We start from the raw sequence: 15,176 nt of genomic DNA on the forward strand, positions 1-15,176 counted from the left end.
CTGCACACAACTGTGCTAACTATGCCCTTCCACCTATACAGAGCCCATTCCAATATAAGAGGCCATCTTGGCAGAGAGATAAGGAACATTCTAACAACCAAACGCATAGTTTTACTCCCCAAATCCAGTGACTCATAGACATCTGCTGGGCCTCCACTTTGTTCAATTTGTCTACCTCCTTGCAGATAAGGTCCAGGAAATAATATGATCAATTACTGTAGCCAGGGTGTATGTGGTTCAACTCACAGCTCTTCCACCCCTGTACCTCTTCCAAGTGAGTAGTACAGTTTCCACTCAGGTATGGAGTTCTGATCAACACTCTACCCTGACATAGTTTCTGGAAAACACCTAGGGAAATCAACATTTCTGAAAACTTATGGGACTTTCTACCCTGCGTTTGTTTCTCTGTCATCCCTAAGACTGACTTTTTTCCCTCATAAATTGAGGTCTGAGTTCTTGACTTACAGGATGCATCCTTTGAATGACAACTGTCCATTTGTCTGACAACAGTTTCTGAATTCCCTAAGCTTCTACAAATTCCACATGAAAATATCTGGGTCTGGCCATTTCCAGAGTCCCGATGTAGACTTTCAGGCTGTCTGGACACCAAGTCCTGGTCACTGGAACAACTGACATAAAATTTTAATGCTAGATCAAGTCCCTCATCTCTGTTCAATTTTTGATTTCTGAATCTCCTAGAAAGCGGAAACTCTACCCAGGCATTCAAAGGCGTGCATTGATCCTCTAGTAATTGTCAGAGTGGCTGGGAAGAATTATAATGAGTTAACTTGCTTAATACTTGCTATGTATTAGTCCCAGTTCTCAGTGTTCCTTTCATCCTCACAACATCTCATAAGTAGGTATTAGTCCAACTTACTTTTACAGATAGGAGAATTAAGGCACGGGGGGTTAAATCATTTGCCCAAGTTTGTATAGCTAGTAAGTGGCATAGCTAGGATCTGACACGGGCAGGCTAACTTCAGAACTCATGCTCTTAAGTGCTGTGTTATAATGAGACCAGGGACAGATGAGATACTGCTTTCTGGAAAAGGTGATATTTGAGATATGTGTGCTAAGAATAAGTAGAAATGGTCCAAGCAATAAATTTGGGGAAAGGGCAGTCCCAAAAAATAAGATCATGTTCAGAGATATGGAAGCATGAGAATAGATAAATGATTTGGGAATTATGAGAAGTTTAGCACAGAGCACAGGTGCAGTTTTAAGGAACAATGACAGATAACTCTAGAAAGACAGGAAGGAGCAAGAAAAGCCATGTATAATGTCTTGGCCTTTGGTGGGTTTGTTATGATGTCATGAACGAAGGAGTGACATGAATACTAACTACCACCCTTAGACATGGGCAAGAGGAATCCTTGACCTGGAGTCATCCGCATCATAAACATACAATTTTATTAAAAGACATATAGCCCTCTAGTAAGGTGATCAGATTACCCCAATTTGCTGAAACTTTCTCTGTTTTAGTACCAAAAATTCTGACTTCCAGGAACTCCCCTCAGTCTCAGGCAAACCAGAAGGGTTAGTCACTCTAACCACTGTTATCTGTTGTGGGGGAGCTTTGTCCAGCAGATAAGAATAAGTCTACCGTGGATAAGAATAAGTCTACCAAGACATGATCAGCTTGGAGAGGACGGACTGACCAGTCTCTCAGAAGAGAAAGGTCTTGAGCCTCTATTCCAATGGGCTTTTATTGAGTTTAGCTTGCATAAGGATGGATGCATACCAAAGAAAGGAAGTATGGTTTCCAGATAACATTTCTGGGATCATGGGAGTCCCTTTGAGTCAGGGTTTGGTAGACAGGGTGACACCAATTGGCTATAAAACCTTGAGAGACAAGCTTATTTTATACTTGGAATTTTAACATTTAAATTGAGGTCATTCTTATTTTTAAAATCTTATTTATTTTTACAGAGAGGGGAAGAGAGGAAGAAAGAGAGGGAGAGAAACATCGATGTGTGGTTGCCTTTCATGCACCCCCTACTGGGGACCTGGCCTGCAGCCTAGGCATGTGCCCTGACTGGGAATCAAACCAGTGACCCTTTCATTCTCAGGCCAACACTCAATCCACTGAGCCACACCAGCCAAGGCTAAATTGAGGTTTCAAAAACCTTAGTGAAGCAGGTTTCACAGAACTTTATGTATTCTTTCTTAGGCCTGGTCGCCTCCCACCAAGAACCACGTTCCTGCACAGGGATGTACCTCCCTTCGGCATTGTTTCAGGCCTGAATCAGGCAGAGGAAGCAAGGCAGTCAAGACATTAGGAGGCTTTTTACAGATAAAATGAGGACTAATGCCATGATAAAGTTGAGAGTTGAGGGTCTTTTGTTCCACAATACCCTAAATCCTTCCCGGATGGCTCCTTCATGGCTGTGCCTGTCTCAGGTTGTTCCTTCCTTGAGGAATCTTACCCACCATTGACTATCCAGCCATCCTCATGGGCCAAGCAGGGTGAAGTAAAGGGGGCAGAGGCTGTGCCGCTGTTGGGTGGATAAGTTTTGTCTCCTTAGTTGCTTATGGTCCCAAGGTCCCCTAGCCATGGGGCCTTTTCACCTGTTGGTGCAGTTACAGCTCCTGAAACCAGTCAGGACAGTTCACAAAAATCTGTATTCTGGCTTTCAGGGCTAGCACAAAGTGACCCAAATCCTAACCATCTGGCCTCATGATCATACCCAGTCAGGCTCCAGAGAAATGTTTCTCCATAATTTTTCTCCATATTCTCAAGCCAAAGTCATGCAGGATTGTACCACTATTGATATTGCAGACAGACACTACTCTGGCTAATGGCCAGAATCTTAGCTGCAAAAATACCTACGTAAGAAAAAAGTTAAATTTTCATCGACTTCTCAAATCCCTCCCTTCAGGTATTGTATATATAATGGATTCTCAAAATCATTTTATTGCTTTCCAGTTGTGCCAACCATCCATGTTATTGCTTCTTATTGTATTTCAATTCAAGGGATGAACACACTCACAAAATAGTGTGGAAATAAAATATTAATTACATGTGGTAACTTCTCAGTATGAAGGGGAACCCCCAAAACCAGGACTATTTTCTGGAGGGTGGGCCCCTTGTAGTATAGGCTTCCCCTGCTAGGTGAGTGTTCTAGGAACCTACCTGTATCAGTGTACCAGCTAGCGTTGTTGTGAGAGACTACTTCTGGCTTCAGTGAATTTTTTGAAGACTCTTTCAATGTGTTTTTCCATTTCATAATCTGTGATTTATGAGCTCACCTGTCCATACCACACTGAGTGTTCAGCAGTGCCCCACCCTCCTTATTCACCTGATCTTTCCCCAAATTACTTTTTTGGTTGTGATTTCCTTAGGTAAAAAAAGTTCTCAAAGAGAAAGGCTTTGCCCATGTGGAAGAGGTAAAACAACAACAACAAAATGGCAGAAGCACTAAAAAGCGTCAAAATCAACAAGTTCAAAGACTATTTTGAGCAGTGGAAGAAATGTCTCAATAAGTATATTGTATCCAATGGAGAGCACTTTGAAAGTGGCTGAAGTTTAAACATATAAGAACAAATACATGATTTTTAATAAATAAATCCCTTGTATTTTGGGTTTTAAATGATTTATAACTCCTTAACTTATGTAAGAAGGGATATACCATAAAAGATGCACAAGTGTGACACCAAGTCTTCATACTCATTCTGTGAGGATTTAGACATTGCTTTACGATGTCATAAAAGGTTATATGATTAGTGTTATTTGTATAATAACATTAAAATATTTTATAATATTTACTGCAACAGCAATAACTTATCATGTGTAGCCCCACTTTATAATTTAAATATTACATGTGAAATTTGTTCCTCTTTGATTAAGTATTTTTTAATAACTGATTCATTTTTTAAGGAGAGGGGAACAGAAGGAGAAAGAGAGGAAGAGAAACATCAATGTGAGAGAGAAACATCAGCCATTGTTTTTCTTATGCCTGCCACCAGGAAGCTGGCCCATGACCTAGGCATGTGCCCTGATCAGGAATCAAACCAGGGACCTTTCAGTTCATAGGCTGGCACTCACTCATTGAGCCACATCAGCCAGAGCTGGTTTAACTATTTCTTTATGAATTTTTTGATAGTTACTATTGTGATTGTCTCATCAGAGAAAAGTTCCTCCAGATTCCCATTAACAAAAATCTATTTAGGAGTCAGCAACTCAAAAAAAAAAAAAAAAGCTTTCTAATTTGCCATTTCGATCAATAGAATAAAAATTATGAGAAAATGTTGATAATAACAATAGAACCTGTGATTTTACTAAAATAAAGTCAAGAAACATAAAATTTATTGAAAAACACACTAATTAATGATTATATATATCTTTATTTTATTACACATGCAATTATTACCACTCCAAAATTAGAAAATCTACACATGGGCAGTAACAATTATTTAGTTATCTGATAATTTGTCAAATAGTTGCATAAAACAGCTTTGTAATATATTATTTATGTATTTTAACTTTATTTAGCTATTTTCAAGTAGTTTTTTGTCTATTTCTCCCATCCCAGTCTCCCCCGCGCCGTGCTCCCCACCTCCCTCTCATTTCCACCCCCTTAGTTCTCGTCCCTGTGTCCTTCCTATTTGTTCCTCCAATTCCTCCACCTTTTTCCCCTTAAATTTCCTTCCCTCTGCCCTCTGGTCACTGATCCCTTGTTCTCTATTTCAGTGTCTTTGTTTTTTTCTGCTTGCTTGCTTGTTTTGTTGTTTAGCTTCCTGTTAAAGGTGAGATCATATGGTATTTGTCTTTCAACACCTGGCCTATTTCACTCAGCATAATGCTTTCCAGTTCCATCCATGCTGTTGCAAAGGGTAGTAGCTCCTTCTTTCTCTCTGCTGCCATTGTGTACATGTTCCACATGAATTCCATTGTGTACATGTACCACAATTTTTTGATCCATTCATTTACTGATGGGCACCTAGGTTGCTTCCAACTCTTGGCTATTGTAAATTGTGCTGCTATGAACATTGTGGTGCATAGGTTCTTTGAAATTGATGTTTTAGGATTCTTAGGATATAATCCTAGCAGTGGAATTGCTGGATCAAAAGGCAGGTCGATTTTTATTTTTCTGAGAAAATTCCATACTGTTTTCCATAATGGTTGTACCAGTCTGCAATCCCACCAACAGTGAGCTAAGGACCCCTTTCCCCCACAACCTCTCCAACATTTGTTGTTTGTTGCTTTGTTTATGGCAGCCATCCTGACTGGTGTAAAGTGGTATCTCATTGTGGTTTTAATTTGCATCTCTCTGATAGTTAACGATATTGAGCATCTCTTCATGTGTCTCTGGATGTTCTGTACGTCCTCCTTGGAGAAGTGTCTGTTCAAGTCCTTTTCCCATTTTTTAATTGGGTTTGTTGTTTTCTTAGAGTGGAGTCATGTAAGTTCTTTGTATATTTTGGAGATTAAACCTTTGTCTGAGGTATCATTGGCAAATATGTTTTCCCATACAGTTGGTTGTCTTTTTAATTTAATACTGTTCTCTTTAGCCACTCAGAAGCTTTTTATTTTGATGAGATCCCATTCGTTTATTCTTTCCTTTATATTCCTTGCTCTGGGGGACATATCAGTAAAGAAGTTACTGCGTGGAATTTCTGAGATTTTCTTGCCAATGTTCTCCTCTAGGACTTTAATGGTGTCACAGCCTATATTTAAGTCTTTTATCCACCTTGAATTTATTTTGGTATATGGTGTAAGTTGGTGCTCAAGTTTCATTTTTTTGCACGTAGCTGTCCAGTTCTCCCAACACCATTTGTCGAAGAGGCTATCTTTATTCCATTTTATGTTACTGCCCTCTTTGTCGAATATTAATTGACTGTAGAGAGTTGGGTTGATTTCTGGACTCTCTGTTCTGTTCCATTGGTCCATGTGCCTGTTTTGATTCCAGTACCAGGCTGTTTTGATTCCAGTGGCCTTGTAATAGAGTTTGATATCAGGTATTGGGATCCCTCCTACTTTGTTCTTCTTTCTCAAAATAGCAGCTGCTATTCGGGCTTGTTTATGGTTCCATATAAATTGTGGGAGTGTTTGTTCTATGTCTCTGAAATATGCCATTGGTACTTTAATAGGTATTGCATTGAATCTGTATATTGCTTTGGGTGATATGGACATTTTGATGATGTTCATTCTTCCAATCCGTGAACAAGGTATATGTTTCCATTTGTTTGTGTCTTCCTTGATTTCTTTCTTCAGTGTTGTGTAGTTTTCTGCATACAGGTCTTTTACCTCCTTAGTTAGGTTTATTCCCAAATATTTTGTTTTTGTTTTTGCTATATCGAATGGGATTGTTTCCTTGATTTCTGCTTCTGCTGATTCATTGTTAGTATACAAAAATGCCTTTGATTTCTGGATATTGACTTTGTAACCCAGTGTTTTGCCAAATTCATTAATTATTTTGAGCAGTTTTTTGGTAGAGTCTATAGGATTTTCCATGTACACTATCATGGCATCTGCAAACAGTGACAGTTTTGCTTCCTCCTTTCCTATTTGGATGCCTTTTATTTCTTTTTTTTGCCTGATTACTGTGGCTAAAACTTCCAATACTATACTGAATAGAAGTGGTGAAAGTGGACATCCTTGTCTTGTTCCTGATCTTAGTGGAAAAGCTTTTAGTTTTTGCCCATTGAGTATAATGTTGGCTATAGGTCTTTCATATATGGCCTTTATTATATTGAGGAATGCTCCCTCTATTCCCACTTTGCTGAGTGTTTTTATCATAAATGGGTGTTGTACCTTATCAAAAGCTTTTCTGCATCTATTAATGTGATCATGTGGTTTTTGTCTTTGCTTTTGTTTATGTGATGTATTACATTTACTGATTTGTGAATATTGAACCATCCTTGCATCCCTGGGATGAATCCCACTTGGTCATGGTGTATGATCTTTTTGATATATTTTTGGATGCGATTTGCCAATATTTTGTCGAGGACTTTAGCATCTATGTTCATCAGCGATATTGGCCTGAAGTTTTCTTTCTTTGTTGTATCTCTATCTGGTTTTGGAATTAAGATGATGCTGGCTTCATAAAAAGAATTTGGGAGTTTTCCATCCTTCTGGATGTTTTGGAATAGTCTGTGGAGAATAGGGGTTAGCTCTTCCTTAAATGCCTTGTAGAATTCTCCTGTGAAACCATCTGGTCCATGGCTTTTGTGTGATGGGAGTTTTTTGATTACTGCTTCAATTTCTTTTGCTGTTATTGGTGTATTTAGATTTTCTGATTCTTTTTCACTGAAGAAAAAGGATTGTATTTTTTTCTTTTTGTATTTTTCTAGAAATGTGTCCATTTCCCCTAGGTTCTCAAATTTCTTGGCATACAGTTCTTCATAGTAATCTTTTACAATACTTTCTATTTCTGTGGTATCAGTTGTAATCTCTCCTCTTTCATTTCTGATTGTGTTTATTTGTGTACATTCCCTTCTTTTCTTGATGAGCCTACTTAAAGGCTTGTCTATTTTGTTTATCTTCTCAGAGAACCAACTCCTGCATTCATTGAGCCTTACAATTGTGCTTTTAGTCTCTATGTCATTTAGTTCTGCTCTAATCTTGCTTATTTCCTTCCTTCTGCTTGCTCTGGGCTGTCTTTGTTGTTGTTCCTCAAGTTCTTGCAGGCGTAGGGTTAGGTTGTTTGTTTGAAATGTTTCTATATTCTTTAGGTAGGCCTGTATTGCTATAAACTTCCCTTTCAGGACTGCCTTCACTGTGTCCCATAAGTTTTGGGTTGTTGTGAGATCATTTTCTTTTGTTTCCAGAAACATTTTGATTTCTTCCCTAATTTCATCCTTGACCCATTCGTTGTCTAATAGCATACCATTCAGTCTCCATGATTTTGGGTGCTTTGGGTTTTTTTCTTTGGGCTTGGTTTCCAATTTCAGTCCCTTGTGGTCAGAGAAGATGCTTGGTATGATTTCAATTTTCTTGAATTTGTTGAGGCTCGTTTTGTGTCCTATCATGAGGTCTATCTTTGAAAATGTTCCATGTGCATTTGAAAAGAATGTGTATTTAGCTTCTTTGGGATGAAGGGCTCTATATATATCAGTTAATCCATTTCCTCTACGGTGTTGTTTAATGCCGCAATATCTTTGTTGATATTTTGTTTGGAAGATCTGTCCATTGTTGATAGTGGGGTGTTAAAATCCCCTACTATAATTGTGTTGCTGTCAATATCTTTCTTGCAGTCCTCTAGGATTTTTTTGATATATTTGGGTGCCCCTATGTTTGGTGCATATATGTTTATGATGTTAATGTCTTCTTGGTGGATTCTTCCCTTGAGTATAATGAAGTGACCTTCTGGGTCTCTTTTTATGGCCCTTTTTTTGAAGTCTATTTTGTCTGATGTGAGAATTGCTACCCCAGCTTTTTTTTCTTGTCCGTTTGCTTGGAAAACTTGTTTCCAGCCTTTTACTTTTAGTCTGTCATGGTCTTTTGTCCTGTGGTGGGTCTCTTGTAGGCAGCATATGTGTGGGTCATGCTTTCTCATCCGTTCAGCTATTCTGTGTCTTTTGATTGGAGCATTTAATCCATTTACATTTAAGGTTATTATTGATAGGTACTTATTCATTGCCATTTTTGTACCTGTGTTCCTCTCTGTCTCCCTCTTTTACTTCCTTTCCTTAGAGCAGTTCCTTTAGCATGTCTTGCAGTGCTGGTTTGGTGGAGGCGTATTCTTTTAGACTTCTTTTGTCTTGGAAGCTCTTTATTTGGCCTTCTATCTTGATTGAGAGCCTTGCTGGGTAAAGTAGCCTTGGTTGTAGGCCTCTGGTTCTCATTACTTGGAATATTTCTTGCCATTCTCTTCTTGCTTGAAGTGTTTCCATTGAGAAGTCAGTAGCTAACCTTATTGGGGCTCCCTTGTATGTTACTTCTTTTTTCTCCCTTGCTGCCTGTAAGATTCTCTCTTTGTCTTGGAATTTTGCCATTTTGATGATGATGTGTCTTGAAGTGGCCCTCCTTGGGTTCCTCTTGATTGGGACTCTCTGTGATTCCTGGATTTGTGTGACTTTTTCTCTAATAAAATTAGGGAAATTTTCTCTCATTACTCTTTCAAGTACGTTTTCTATCCCTTGTTCTTCTTCTCCTTCTGGTATTCCTATTATTCGGATATTATTATGTTTCATATTATCTTGCCCTCTTAATCCCTCTTCATTCTTTCTGAGCCTCTTTTCATTTTCTTGCTCTTTCTGTGCGATGCTTTCTACTTTGTCCTCCAACTCACCAATCCTATCCTCTACCTCATCTATCCTACTTTTGAAACTTTCTACTGTGTTCTTCAATTTGGAAATTTTATTCTTCATTTCCTCTTGTCCCTTGGTGATATTTCTATTTTCTTTTCCTGTTGATGTAGTTTGCAGAGAGATCATTGTAGTTCCCCTGTAGTTTCTGATAGCTCATTGTGAGCTCTTTGAACTTCGTGATAACCAGTGCTTTGAATTCACTATCTGATAGTTGATTAGCCTCTATTTCATCTAACATTCTTTCTGAAGTTTCTGCTTTACCTTTCATTTGGGGATTGTTTCTTTGTCTTCCCATTGTTTGAGACTCTTCTTATTAGTCTCAGCTTCTAAAATTGATCTGTTCTGACGTCCTGGGTTTATGGTGTGAACTTCTGTGGTATGGTACCTGTGAAGTTCAGTGGTGCAGACTCCTTCAAGTATCTTGATGTTCCCCGTGTTCACCTACTCTCACACTGGTCCTTGCGCTGGTCCCTGTGCTGGTTGCCTACCACTGCTGAGTGTCCTGACTCCAGTAGCCGACTCCTCCAGCACCCAGTCCCGTCACTATGGCAGTGGCACAGGGGCCGAGAATGTCCCGGCCCCCGTAGCTGACTCCTCTCCTCTGTCTCCCAGGACCGTCACAGGGTCTTGGAGTGTCTGGCTCCCGTCCCTGACTCCCCAGCTCCCAGGCCTGTCTCTATGGCGGCAGCACAGGGGCCGCGTGTGTCCCAGCTCCGGTAGCTGACTCTGCGGCTCTCTGGTGTTTCAGCGTCGGTCACAATCTCTGGTCTTTTAATTTCATAAATGCTGGGTAACCGATGGTTTATTGTGCTGTTTCTCTATAGATCTGGCAGGATTTTCACCCACAAGTACAGGAGCTAGAATCTGCCCCATCCTACTCTGTTGCCATCTTCCCAGCATTCCAGCTTTGTAATATATTATGATTTTACTGCTATGAAAATATTTTTAAGGTAGGAGGATATTATTGATTTTATTTAATGGTTTGTTACATTTGCCTACCACTTTTAAATATTTAGATGTGGGATATGTGAACCTAATTTGTACTCTTGTTCCAAGCCCACTACTCTTAGCAGCAGGCCTAGCATTCCATATAAATTCATAAAGACTCTGTCAACATTTTTAAATCCTGAATTGGAGGATACTGACAAAGGCCGAGAGACTAATTAGGAAGAATGTATATCATTTTGGAATTGGAACTTGGGCTCATGATTACTTTAAGATTTCCAGTTGCATGCCAGAATATGTATGCACATATATGTTAGCAGCAGGCCTGGTCCTTCTCTGCAGGTAGACATCTGAGATTCCCATTTCTCACTCAAATCATCTGTTACAATGTGGGTGAGTTTGTGAATGAGACAGAATTAAAATCCAATGTGTCTGACCTCAAAACAGTATTCTTAATATATGCTATTCTCTTACATCCAATGAAGAATATTTGGGGTAAACATTAGTGCTATAAAAACACTGGGCAGAATTGTTACAGTTCATTGGTATAGTCATATTTCAAAATATAATGCCCCTAGCTATATGGCTTAAATATTTTGCATTTAATGCAAAATAGAAAGTTATTGTTGAACCCAGGATGATCATTATTTCCAATATTGTCTTTAAGCATTTTTGTCTCACAGCAAAATAACTAAGGTTTCAAACAGCAGACTTCTATTAGTCACACATTGTGTGACTATAGGCCCCAGGTGGCCCAAGACTGTTTTAATTTGTGCTATTGTCGTGGTGTACTCTATTACCTTTTACACGGAGATGTTTCCTGGATTGGACCATTAATTATATAAATACCCTAATTTAACATTTCTCACTAAACCTGGAGGGGGTTGGTCCTTCCATTATTCCTGGCAGTGACAGACTCTACTTGCATTCATATGTAGAGTGGAATATGCATTCTCCAAATACAATGAAACATTTACAGAAAGTGTTCTGTTTTCTAAAGTTCTTCTGGTAGGTACTTAAATTATTTATTTATTTTTGAAAGATTTTATTTATTTTTTACAAAAAGGGGAAGGAAGGGAGAAAAAGAGGGAGAAAAACATCACTGTGTGGTTGCCTTTCATGAACCTCCACCTGGAGACCTGGCCCACAACCCAGGCATGTGCCCTGACTAGGAATCAAACCAGTGACACTTAGGTTCATGGGCTGGCACTCAATCCACTGAATCACACCAACCAGGGCTAGATGAATTTTTTAAATGTCTTTTTATTTATTTTTAGCTGGAGGGGACGGGGGAGAGAAAGAGAGGAAGAGAAACATCAATGTGAAAGACAAACATCAATTGGTTACCTCTCAAAGGCACCCTGACAAGGGACAGAATCCACAAACCAGGCATATGACCCCAACCAGGAGTTGAACCTAAGACCTTCTGCTTTGCAGGAGAATGCCCAACCAATTGAGCCACACTGGTCAGGGCCTGAGGCTAATTTTAATGGGAAAAAATAGAAACCATGAATTATAAGAAACAATAATTGATATCCCTACATTTTTACATGAATATGATTTTAATACAATATTTTTATTTAACATGTTAAGTGTGATTAGTTATTCTTTATTATTTTAAGTATATTTTATTTATTATGCTATTACAGTTGTTCCATTTTTTCTCCCTTTTATTTCCTTCTGCCCTTTACCCCTCCCATCTTCCACCATCATTCTCCCATCTTAGTTCATGTCCATGGGCCATACCTATAAGTTCTTTGGCTTCTACATTTCCCATATTATTTTTAACCTCCCCCTGTGTATTTTGTACATACATTTATGCTTCTTCTTCCTTGTACTTTTACCCCCATCTTTCCTCTCCACCTTCCCATTGATAAGCTTCCATGTCATCTCTATTTCTGTGATTCTGTTCCTGTTTTAGTTGGTTGCTTAGTTTTTTTGTTGTTGTTATTTTTGGTTTTAGTTTTCTAGGTTCAGTTGTTGATAGCTGAAAGTTTGTTGTCATTTTACTGTTCATATTTTTGATCTCCTTCTTTTTCTTAGCTAAGTCCCTTTAACAATCCATATAACAAGGGCTTGATGATGATGAACGCCTTTAACTTGCCCTTATCTGGGAAGCGCTCTATCTGCCCTTGCATTCTAAATGGTAGCTGTGCTAGACAGAGTAATCTTGGATATAGGGCCTTGCCTTTCAAGACTTTGCTACTTCTTTCTAGCACCTTTTTGCCTGCAAGGTTCTTTTGACAAATAAACTGATAGTCTAATGGGAACTCCTTTGTAGGTGACTCTCTCCTTTTCTCTTGCTACTTTTAAGATTCTCTCCTTGTCTTTAATCTTGGGTAATTTAATTATAATGTACCTGGCTGTGTACTTCCTTGGGTCCAAGCTTCCTGGACTTCCTGGAAGTCTATTTCCTTTACCAGATTTAAGAAATTCTCCTTCCTTATATTTTCAAATAAGTTTTCAATTTCTTGGTCTTCCTCTACTCCTTCTGGCACCCCTATGATTTAGATATTGGAATGTTTAAAGTTGTCCCAGAGGTTCCTAAGCCTCTCCTAATTTTTTTGAATTCTTGTTTCATTATTCTGTTCTGGTTGAATGTTTATTTCTTTCTTTTGGTCCAAACTGTTGATTTGAGCCCTGGTTTCCTTCCTTTCACTGTTGGTTCTCTGTACATTTTCCTTTATTTCACTTTGTATAACCTTCACTTTTTCCCTCTATTTGGCAATCAAGCTCAACCATTTCTGTGAGCATCCTGCATACCAGTGTTTTGAACTCTGCATCTGATAGGTTGGCTATCTCTTCACTGCTTAGTTGTATTTTTTCTGTAGCTTTGTTCTGTTCCTTCATTGGGCCATATTTTTTTTGTTTGTTTTAGCATGCCTGTTACATAGTAGCCTTAGATATTCACCAGGGCTGGGCAACTGGCATTGCTGGGTTATGGCGCTGTATGTGGAGGAGTGGTTCGAGAGGGAGCAACAGTATCTCTTGCTCAGCTTTCAGCTGGCTTTCAGTCACTTTTTCCACTTCCCCCAAGCAAATTAGGCCTTTCTGGTGCTTATTTGCAGGTGGGTGAGTTTGTGTACAGTTCCAGGATTCTGTGGGTCTTTCCAATGAACTCTCGTGTGAGGCTGGGAAGCTTCTCTCACTGCTACAACTCCCACAGGTTTTGAAGCTTTATTTCCCCACACTGGAACCCTGGGCTGTGCATTGCGTCTTGCTCCCAAGTTGTTCCTCCTGATTTATCTGCATGCAAATGTGGGACTTGCAGGTCTTCCAAACACTGCCTAGCTTGGTCTGCCAGCTCCTGCCTTGCCAAGAGTCCTCTTCATCCCAGCTTCCCATCTCTGACCCTCCTACAGGTCTGAATGAATGTTTATTCTGTAACTCCTTGGTTGTTGGACTTCCATACATTTGATTTTATGGCACTTCTCGTTATTTTTTGTTTTTAAATTTGTTGTTCTTCTTTTGGTTGTGTGAAGAAGCAAAGTGTATGATTATAGTTAATTTTGAGTATGTAGTTAATATGGAGTAACCTGTGGTAGCCTATATCTAATGATACATATTCTAATGTTGTCTTTCTATACTTTTCACACACAGAAAATTACTCTTTGGCTTTATTTTTACACTAAAGTTTGAAGTTTTCTTTCACTCTGTTTTTTGCATGGTAAATATTGTAATTTCTCCTGCCTAAAGCAATAGAGTTCTGACCTTGTAATATTCAAAGTTTCATCATGTCACCCTGAAATACTATTATCTTTTATTCTTATTGTATCTTTTTTATATATTTTATTTTTTAAAGGTTTTATTCATTTACCTTTAGAGGGGAAGGGAAGGAGAGAGGGAGAGAAATATTAATGTATGGTTGCCTCTCGTGCATCCCCTGCTGAGAACTGGCCTGCAACCCAGGAATGTGCCCTGACTGGGAATCGAACTGCAGTTGTTTGTTTTGCAGGCCCACGCTCAATCCACTGAGCTACACCAACCAGTGCATATATATTTTAAAATATTATCTTGATATAAGGTTTTTAAAAGTGTAACTCAGACTAATTAATTAACAAGAGTGAGACATAAATTTTGAATTTTGCTTGTTTTTGGAGCCTTCACAATTTAAAAGAGCTTACCCATGTCTTCAAGCTGAAAGGATTAAATTAGAATAATGGTTTGTACCCAGTGTGGAGGAAATTAGATTAAGTATCCTTAACAACTCTGATATCTGCCACCAGGAAATGACAACAAACAAATTAAGAGAAACTGGTTAGAGTAACTCAAAAGTGTTAAAATATAAATTCATGAGTTAAATAATATTTACCAACATAACTGACACAGGTGAATTTTGAAAAACAAAATACCTTTTTTGTTACACAAAGCTTTCCAGTAGAGGGCTCCACAAGACTGAAGGATGTTATAGTCGACAGAATTGAGGAGATTCCTTTTGTGAAGCCATTTTATGATATACACAACATAGGAAAGTAATGTTTTAAAACTCCACCCGTAGCATTTTTCCACAATCTCCTGCAGTAGATTGAGACTTTTTTCTAAATGGTGATCAGTACTAATTTCAGTACTAATTAGCTTGATCTTAACACTCTAAAGTCCATGTAAACTCATTGGTTTTTCTAGACTCTTGTCTGATGATACAAAACAATCTACTGTCTGAACTACAGGACTTATATGGACAAAAGAAGCTGTTTCCTTGGAAACAAATCCGTGAAAGCGCTTGGAACATCTCTTCCCTAGGAGTTAATTTGTTTCAGATGGGGAAAGGTGATTACTTATGAGCCATGGAGAGAGAGAGAAAGAGAGAGAGAGAGAGAGAGAGAGAGAGAGAGAGAGAGAGAGGCTCATAGAGATTTTCCTATCATCATTGCTCAAAAAGGTGGGCAGCAGCAGCAAGAGTAAACATTAATGGCATTGTCACTGTCTCAGATTATAACTCTACAGCAATTCCTACGTACATATAAAAGAAATAGAGCAAG

Source organism: Artibeus jamaicensis, unplaced genomic scaffold (genome assembly GCF_021234435.1).
Source record: "Artibeus jamaicensis isolate MK-2021 breed Jamaican fruit bat unplaced genomic scaffold, CSHL_Jam_final scaffold_916, whole genome shotgun sequence".
In the NCBI taxonomy this organism is placed as follows: domain Eukaryota; kingdom Metazoa; phylum Chordata; class Mammalia; order Chiroptera; family Phyllostomidae; genus Artibeus; species Artibeus jamaicensis.